Raw genomic sequence first — 9,722 nt, forward strand, 5'->3', positions numbered from 1 at the left:
AATATTATCATCAAGAGAATATAGTAAATGTAATAACATAGCTTCTCATTAGTATGACCTTTAAAGGTTACTGACCTAAACAGAGAAACCTGAGGTAGGTTTTTCTCTACTGGATCAACCAAATACCTTCTCAACATTCCTGCCCATCCATAGCCTGATATCTAACAATAAAATTTAAAATAATAATAATATCATTAACTTCAAATAAAAGTATTTCTTTATTACTATTATAATCTTTAAAGACATAATTTCAATTCAAACCTCATAAAACTACTTGAGTAGTCAAAACGATAACCAAACCACAGAGGAAACTCAAACTCTGTCTATAATAACCTTTCATAACAGTAATGGCTCCAATCGAGTACACATCATCCCCACCCTCACCACCTAATTCGAACCATAGCACAAACCAAGTTCTCCTATCAACGGCCAAAACAAAATCATTTAACATATGATTTAAATCAAAATTAAAGAAAATGAACTTGTTCGATGGACATCTGTGCAGAATTTGAATGTGTAACCTGTATTGTACTTTAGATGAATTTTTTTTAGCTGGAATTATTTTAGAAAAAGAAATGTTGTAGTTTTTGTACGAAATTGGAAATTTACGTTCTATTATTTATACCCGTAGGATCATCTTTTTTCTAATTTGTATCTACATCTTCGGTTATTTCTTTAACTGATTTATTTGAACCAAATTGATCCTTCTCCTGGCCCTTAGCGGCTATATAAGCAAACCCCCACATCTGGGAACAATCCAATTCCATTTTTTGGCATTGCAAGAATAGAAAAGAAAAAAAAACATAAATGTATGATTTAGAGTTTTGATATAAATATTCAATGGTTAAATGTAGACTTTACCTCTGTTATGATTCTGTAGTGGCCATGACCAAATAAGCAGATCTGAAACCCCATTGTTATGTTTCAGAAAACCATCTCATTTAAAAAAAAAAAAAGAATAAAAATAAAAATAAAAATAACTATATGAGGAAATGAACATACCCTATTTCCCCTGGGAAATCCATTTGGTTGTCAATGATAACTCCTAATTGGAGAATGAAACCCACTAAAAGGATTGTATCCTTTTTAAAACCTATCCCCAACCTAAATGAACGACATATATTTGAAATGTAATATAAAAATGCAAAATAACACTAATAGAGAAGGTAAAACCTGGCGTACTGGGTTTGTGGCGGTGGTACCGGTCGTCCTGGTTCCTTTCCAGTAAGTTTTCACTTATTTCCAAGCTTTAATAGATGTATACTGAAAATAAACCAAACAAAATTGTAAAACCTGGCAGCAAAAAAACACGAAGAAATGGGTAAAGTAGCAGACCTTTATTTCTATTTATATAAGGTTCTTTAGCCGAAGCCAGAGCTGCTGCTATTATTTGAACGGAGAAATGAATTGTTAACATTATAACTTTGATCCTTTAGATGGATTAACAACACAATCAACATTGAATAAAATTGGTAACACCAATAATGCCTTTACAATAGAATAAACCGCTAACCTTTTATGGATGGATGTTAAGTCTTCATTCAATCACAATTACTGGAAACTGGTCACCTCGTGCAACTTATCCATATTATTCTTCTATCTATAAAGACACCTATTAAGAGGAAAGTGGGAAAATAGTCAAAATACTAAAATCATAAGTTCCCCTGTTTATTATATCTTTTGGGAATTTTATCGAACAGGTGGTGTGTGTATCTAAAAAAACACAACCAACCTTATAACTCAAGTTGTGGTCATCTCAGGTGGAATAATTTGATTGAAGGTAAACCCAAAATTATAAAAAACTAACATTTTGACAAATTAAAACATAATGTATGGGAAAGAAGAAAGTAAGTGAATAGATAAATGAAGAAAATGAAATGGTATTCACCTTAGGGAAATAAGTGATATCATTTGTTACAGCAGGGGCATCAGGAGGAATAATATTATAAGCTATAAAATCTTCAGATCCCATGATTCCCTCAATTCCATTTCCTCCTCATGCAACTTATCCATATTATTCTTCTATCTATAAAGACGCTTGTTAAGAGGAAATAGGAAAATAGTCAAAATACTAAAATCATAAGTTCCCCTGTTTATTATATCTTTTGGGAATTTTATCGAACAAGTGGTGTGCGTATCTAAAAAAACACAACCAACCTTATAACTCAAGTCGTCATCATCTCAGGTGGAATAATTTGATTGAAGGTAAACCCAAAATTATAAAAAACGGACATTTTGACAAATTAAAACATAGTGTATGGGAATAAAAAAAAAAGTACGTACCATTGTATCAGTTGGCGTGTATACTTTTGTTCCAAAACTATGGGTTACAGTGCATGTAATCGAAATCAAAATAGAGAGTGAAAGGCAGAGCGGTTATACATTTAATGCTTGTGGTGGCTGAGTGAGGTGTAATGATGCTGATGGCTACAGCTTCTACAGGTGCGATGATTGTGAGATTGGTGGTCCGATGGCCTGACATTTCACAACCAGAAACAAAAGGGGGAGGAGTGGAACGTAGGCGGTGGCCATCGACTTCAAAGAGAAGTCGAATGAGGTGAGAAGGAACCGAAAAGAGTAACAGAAACAATAGGCAGATATGGTGACGGTAACCATGGTAGAGAACGGAAATGAGACAGAGCTAATCCTGAAATTCAGATCCGCAAACCACGCTGGAAGAGGTGGACTCAAAGAAAAAAAGGGAGCGTTGGAAGGTGGTTTGGAAAGCAGATAGTATCTTGGATGGAAGAACGAATGTTTCAAAGCTTGAAGAAGATAGAGATGAACTGGAGGGCACAATCGGCAGTGCAGTGGAATATACGTGGAGTACTGTTATTGTACCTTAGAGGCGGTGTATGATAGGGGGAGGACACGTATCGCCCATGAATATTACAGCCACCGACCCACGTATTTCCCTTAACAATAGAGCAAAGAAAGAGAAAGAAATTATTAAAGTGACAAATAGAGAAAAACATAGGGACGTAAAGTGTGAGAAATAACCTGCGAAATAACCAATTGAAGTAGAGGGGCCAAAACAGACAAATAAAATGTAAATAATAAATTAACAAAGTGACACACAAACAAAAACCAAGGGACCGAAAATGTAATTTAAGGGACCAAAACTGCCTAAAATGTCTCAGGCTAACTGTTCCTTTTGTTCACAATTTTAATATATATATATATATATATATATATATATATATATATATATATATATATATATATATATATATATATATATATATACTTATGTTTAATAATTAAAGGGATTAAAATGATTCATCAAAACCAATTATTAAGACGAATATAATAATAATAATAATAATAACAACAACAACAACAACAACAACAACAATAATAATAATAATAATAATAATAATAATAAATACACATTTCCAAGTACCGTATTCATTTGAAACACACACCACCACTCAAGAGTTTTCTAATTTATATATATTTATTAGTTACAATTCAAGAGTTTTTAACTTATAATTATTAATCATTAATAACTTTTTTTTATAAGGTTGTAAAGTTTTGTTTACTAAAAACATTAATTTATTTGAAGAGATTTGTCACTATAAAAAGTTAATATAAATGTTATAATAAATGTTTTAGTATTTTTATATTATCAAAAGTTATAGTGTTCATTTTTCATATTTTTTATTATTGGTTATATATATATATATATATATATATATATATATATATATATATATATATATATCTTTTAATACAAATGTTATAATAGATGTTTTATATTTTTATGTTACTAAAAGTTGTAGTTCATATTTTTGTTCATACATTTTGTTACCCGTTATATATAGATTATCATATGTTTGATATATAATTTACACAATTTTAAACAGTTTATAAAATTATTAAATAGTTGTATGTATCACAATGACTTACAAATTAAAACTATAATCATCATATCATACTATATTATAAATGAAATATTTTTTCTTTCACCACATTAGTTTGAAACTCTCAACTTTTCATATTTCCATATAATATACTTAATTTATTAACTTAAACATGCTTTTAGTTATAAATATTATTATAAATAGAAGAATTTATGACTTATCCATATGATATACTTAATTTGTTAACTTCAATATATAGTTAAATAATAACCTATATTAATATATCAAATAAGCTTAAAATTTTAGTGTAAAATTTAAAACCTAAAGTAAAATATCAAATAATGTTTAAAAAAAATTCAATATATATTTTTTAACATAGTTAAAAGGAAAACATTAATAATAATAATAATAATAATAATAATAATAATAATAAAAGAACCTAAATTGATGAATCGAATTAACTAAAAAATGTCTGAAAACTATATTATAACAATATATTTTTAACCTGTGTTGTGAAACACACCAGAATTAGTCTAGATTTAAGTAAAGTTACGGGTTCGATTCCATATCGTCCATTTATATTTTACACTGTATCTAAATTATGCTATGGTCCCTATTTCATATATTTCTTTTCAAATATATTCGTATTTTTTATTTTCCCTTATTCTAATAACAATTTTACATAAATGTCCCAGTCAAATGTTTTTCTTTACAAATATAGTCCTTTTTTCTTAGATATACCCTATAGTTTATTAAGCTATTTAGTTTGGAGTTTTGTTTTGTTTAGTCCAACGCAAATTCTTTTGTTTTATTTAATCTTTCCCAAATTTTCTACAAGTTAATATTAAAATGAATTTAAAACTTACTTATTTCTATAATTTTGTTTTTATATACTTATTTAAGATGGTTTTTTACAGGATCGCCACAATTTTTTTTTTAAGTATTGGTTCAAAAAATTTCAATCCACATCATCTAACTGTTTCTTTAACAATTTGGACCAACTTTTAAACTTCTTCCAAACTTGGTACCTAATTAACTTATCTTAAACGTATTTTTGGCTTTTCCACAACATAACTCACGTTACAACTACTAGTTTTATATACCTTTTCGGATCTAAAAAAGAAAACAAATCAAATTTGTTAAGAAAAAAAAAGGGAAAAGGTGACAAGTTTCCCAAACTTTAATTGACTTGCTCAAAATTAATGTTGGTAGGTTTGTTTCTTGGTTGCTAAAGGAAGCACGAATACAAATAGTCTGTGTGCTTGCATATGTTCATTCAACGAGATGAAAACCAAACAAAACCCAAAACTTAATCTGTTCTAAGGAGATTGTTCTTAGAATCATGAAATTGATTAGGATTAATTGAATGCATGTTAAAATTGGCTTTAGATTATGGGCATACACGTTATATTGAGCATATAAACATCAAGAATGAAGTAATTTTGTTGATCACACGAAGTCTTAAATGAATATTGTTTAAGTTATTGAAATGCTCATGACAAGTTTAATGTGATGAAGGTACTGAATGGAAACTTGAGAAAATACATGTTGTAAACTAGTTAGAAACTATAAAGCATGTTTGATGTCAAATTAGAATTTAGAAATAAACAAAAACATGTAAATTGATGAATATAGATTTTGACATCTTTGACTTTCTGTTAAAGTTAAACAATGAGTTTAAAAATCAAAATTACTTCGATTAGCCTCAATACGTAATGAAACTGAGTGGGACTTATAAAATATTTCACTTTGGTAAAAGTCTAATTTAAGACAAAAATTAGAAATCTATGTTTATGATTAAAAAGCTAATTAAAAGTAGATAATAAAGAAAAGTTTGAGATTGGAATGGAATGATGAATTCGATCACTTAATGAAAAAGGAATTCAAAGGGTAAAGTGCTTATTAGTTTGTACATGCGCAAAGGATCTTAAAAACATGGAAAAAGTCGAACATTATTAAGCTGTTAGATAGTAATATTGAGTTTTAAATACATGAATTTGGTTAAAGACCATATAAAATATCATTTATATGAAAAAAAGACAAAAATAAGCAATTTTAGTAAATTTGTCTCATTTTGAAACATGAAAATTTTAAAAGGGAAATTTGTAGAAAAATCCTAATATTTTGAGAAAAATTTTAATAAAGTCTTAATTTTATTTTTTTAAATAGAAAAATTCCGACTATTTAACTTTTTGAATAAAAAAACTCAAAAACCGGTTAATTTATTCACTTTAACCCTTTTTGATCTGTTCAGCAGGTCATATGATCAAATTGTTAACTTTTGCAAAATAATGAGACTGTACAGATTTCGTCAAAATTTGTATATAATATATAAACGTATTTTTTATGTATTTATATGTATTTTTACGTATTTACGTATATTTTAAGTTTTTATATGTATATGTTTATGTATTTTTATATTTTTTTTAAATGTATAAAACGTATTTATATATACTTTTAAGTATTTTACATGTTTTTTTATGTATTTTTATGTGCTATTTTTTATGTAGTACATATTTATATGTATTTTTACATGTTTATGTATTTTAAATATATAAATGTATTTTTTTTTATGTATTTATATTTATATTTATCTTTAAATATTTTAAATATTTTTTTTATGTATTTTCAAGCTTTATATATATATATATATATATATATATATATATATATATATATATATATATATATATATATATGTGTGTGTGTGTGTGTGTGTGTGTGTTTATGTATTTTTATGTATATTAAATGTATAAACGTATTCTTTTAGTATAAATGTTTATGTATTTCTAAAGAACTATTAAGAAGACCTCGTTAAGTCTTGTTATGATTGTCATATGCTGTCACACCCCAAAACCACGAACGGAAGAAACGTTCAGGGGTGGAGGACGTCATGTACAGTATCACAACAGTGTAAAATAGTAAACAAGCAACAACATCATCCATTGCATTATAAGTAAAGTTTTAATACATGTGTTCTTTCATTGTAATAAGACACCAAAAATATATAATCAAAATAAAAGACGAGACTTGTCTGCTCCGTCTTCTCAAAACCTGGCCACCGTACCTGTCTACTGATGACCTGAGAATACAAGTTATTTTGAAAGAGAGTATCAGCTTTAAAGCTGGTGAATTCATAACTATTTAAGTGTCATTGCGTTTCTTTGAAAAGTTGTTTTAAAAATCATGTAAACCTTTAAATGAAAATGTTGATATAAGTATGAAAAACCCTAAGAAATCCCTTATATCCTACTAGTATGAAATGTAGTCTTCATAGTATGAAATGTAGTCTTCTACCAAGACCCGAATGTTTTGTTATGACAATGTAGTCTTCTAACAAGACCCGAATGTTTTGTTATGACAATGTAGTCTTCTACCTAGACCCGAATGTTTTGTTAGTAAAAATGATAGCTTTTCCTTTCTATGGACTAGTACTAAAAGTACTTAGTCTAACTCATCGTTTATGTGAATGTATCACAAAATAAAGTAAATAGGAAAATGTACTAATGTAAGTGTTATCCCTAGATTATCAGGATTAACACGACATCGCCGAAGCGAAAGGGTATAACCTAATGAACATCCGAAGATTGTCCAATTAACCTCTGTAGCGAAACAGAAGGTTCCAGGAATGGTTAGTCCCGTAACTGGCTCTACATTGCTGTAAGAGAAATAGATAACCTAACGAGCATCCGAAGATTGTCCAATTAACCTCTGTAGCGAACAGTAGGTTCCAGGAATGGTTAGTCCCATAACTGTCTCCTAATATAAGTAATAACCTTAGGCATCCGTAGATGTCCATTAACCTCTGTAGCGAACAGTGGTTCCAGGAATGGTTAATCTCGTAACTAACTCTACATCGCTGTAAGCGAAGTAAATAACCTAATGAACATCCGAAGATTGTCCAATTAACCTCTGTAGCGAACAGTAGGTTCCAGGAATGGTTAATCCCGTAACTGACTCCCGTTGAACTGGGATAGGCTGGATGATTTACTGAAAGTACTAATAAATCATCTTTACGAATCGAGTTTCAAGTATTCATATAAGTATACATAGGTAATTGTATCTATGTAAAGGTATTCATGTAATGTGTTCATGTAATGTGTTCATGTAAGCGTATTCGTGTATCATATAAGCATATGTAAAGGTACTCATGTATCAGGTAATGTACTAGTAAAGACTCATGAATGAACTCATTGTTGTGTGATTCCTTGTAATAGGAATAATGTTTGATATCTTCTAACTATCCCTATGATAGTTAACTGAAAGGTAATTGGTTGTTCAAGTAGGTTTATACACCCTTACCACACAAGAGTGTGAGAAGCTAAATGAAAGACGAAAACTATAGCATCAATACATATATAAGAATATAAGTGTATATGCATAGTTTAGTTCAAGAATGTAAAATGGTTTTGTAAGACATCTAAGGGTTTTGAACAAATATAAAAGTGACTTGATGTCATTTTGATAAACATTTCAAAAGTAATACATTTGATAACAAAGTATTTTAAAGATAGAAAACCATTTCATGCATCACATTTTGTAGTATGTGAAATCTATTAAATGAAAACACAGTTATAAAATACATATAAATGATTTAATAACATGTTGTTTTCTACTTGTATCCCCCCCCCCTATTAAAGCATTTAAAACATTGATTAGGGGTATGAACTCACCTGTAGATGGTGATTTGGATGAATTGGACGGTGTAGGATTGTTAGATGTCAAGTGAGGACTTGTACACACACTACGATCCTAATGAACATATAGTCACACATATATGCACTCAATTAGTCTCAAATTACTAATTGATAAAGTTAAGACATCCTAGAACATAATAAACACTTTATATAAGTGTTTTAAGCCCTAAGGATTGCATCTAAGTTATTGTGGGACAAGGTACTTGGGTTTAGGGTTCCAAAGGACCCCATATATGAGTTTACTCTCCATACATCCTCACACATGGAGTTTACGGTTGTAAACTCTTGAGTTTACAGCCGTAAACTCCAAGACTTAATGTCCTTGGTTGTTTTGAGGTGTTAAATGATCCCTAGAAGTATTCCAACTTGGTGGTTTAATTCTTGGAAGGGTTTAGGGCATAGAAACACTCCTTAGAGGAGTTTACGGCCCCAAGGCCATTTCCTTTGGACTTTACGACCGTAAACTCCCTTGGAATGGTGTTTTTGTTGCTTTCAAGTCCTTTACACATGTGCTATAGGTCTTAGACTTTTATCCCAAGCATTTGAAGGCCTTAGGCACACTTTGGTGCCTTTGTTTGATGTTCACGGCCCAAGAACCTTAATAGGGCCGTGAACTCACTTTGAGGCGTGATTTTGATGTGTTTTGGTCCTTCATTTAAGTGGGAACAGTTTCTAGTAAATGTCTAAGGCTTTAGGTGCCTTAAAAGCACTCTTTTGTCCATGATTTTGGAGTTCAGGTCCAAGATCATCTTGGGCCGTGAACTCCCAAACTTGGGTGATTCTTTGATGTTTTCTTGTCCCTAATACACATATAAACTAGCCTAAGGCAGTAGCATAACACGAGGGAAGGTCTAGGCTTTGTTTCGGGAGTTTACCGCCCAAGAACACCTTGGGGAGTAAACTCCTAAGTCTAGTGATTTAGCCATCTAAATCATGTTATAAACACATATTAAGCTATCTAACACTACTAGCAAGAGATACTCACGTTTTGGGATAAAAACCCGAAGATCCGTGAGAGAGAAAATGGTTTTTCTCTAGTTGGAAATGTGAATAATAAATGAATTTGGTTCAGAATTCTATTTATAGTCCTGAGATATTTTTGGCAGAAAATATTTTTATTCCTGAAATGATCTCTAATATAATAGAGTGATGGAATATTAGA

The sequence above is a fragment of the Lactuca serriola genome, chromosome 8, assembly GCF_051521515.1.
Source record: "Lactuca serriola cultivar US96UC23 chromosome 8, Lser_US96UC23_V15, whole genome shotgun sequence".
NCBI lineage: Eukaryota > Viridiplantae > Streptophyta > Magnoliopsida > Asterales > Asteraceae > Lactuca > Lactuca serriola.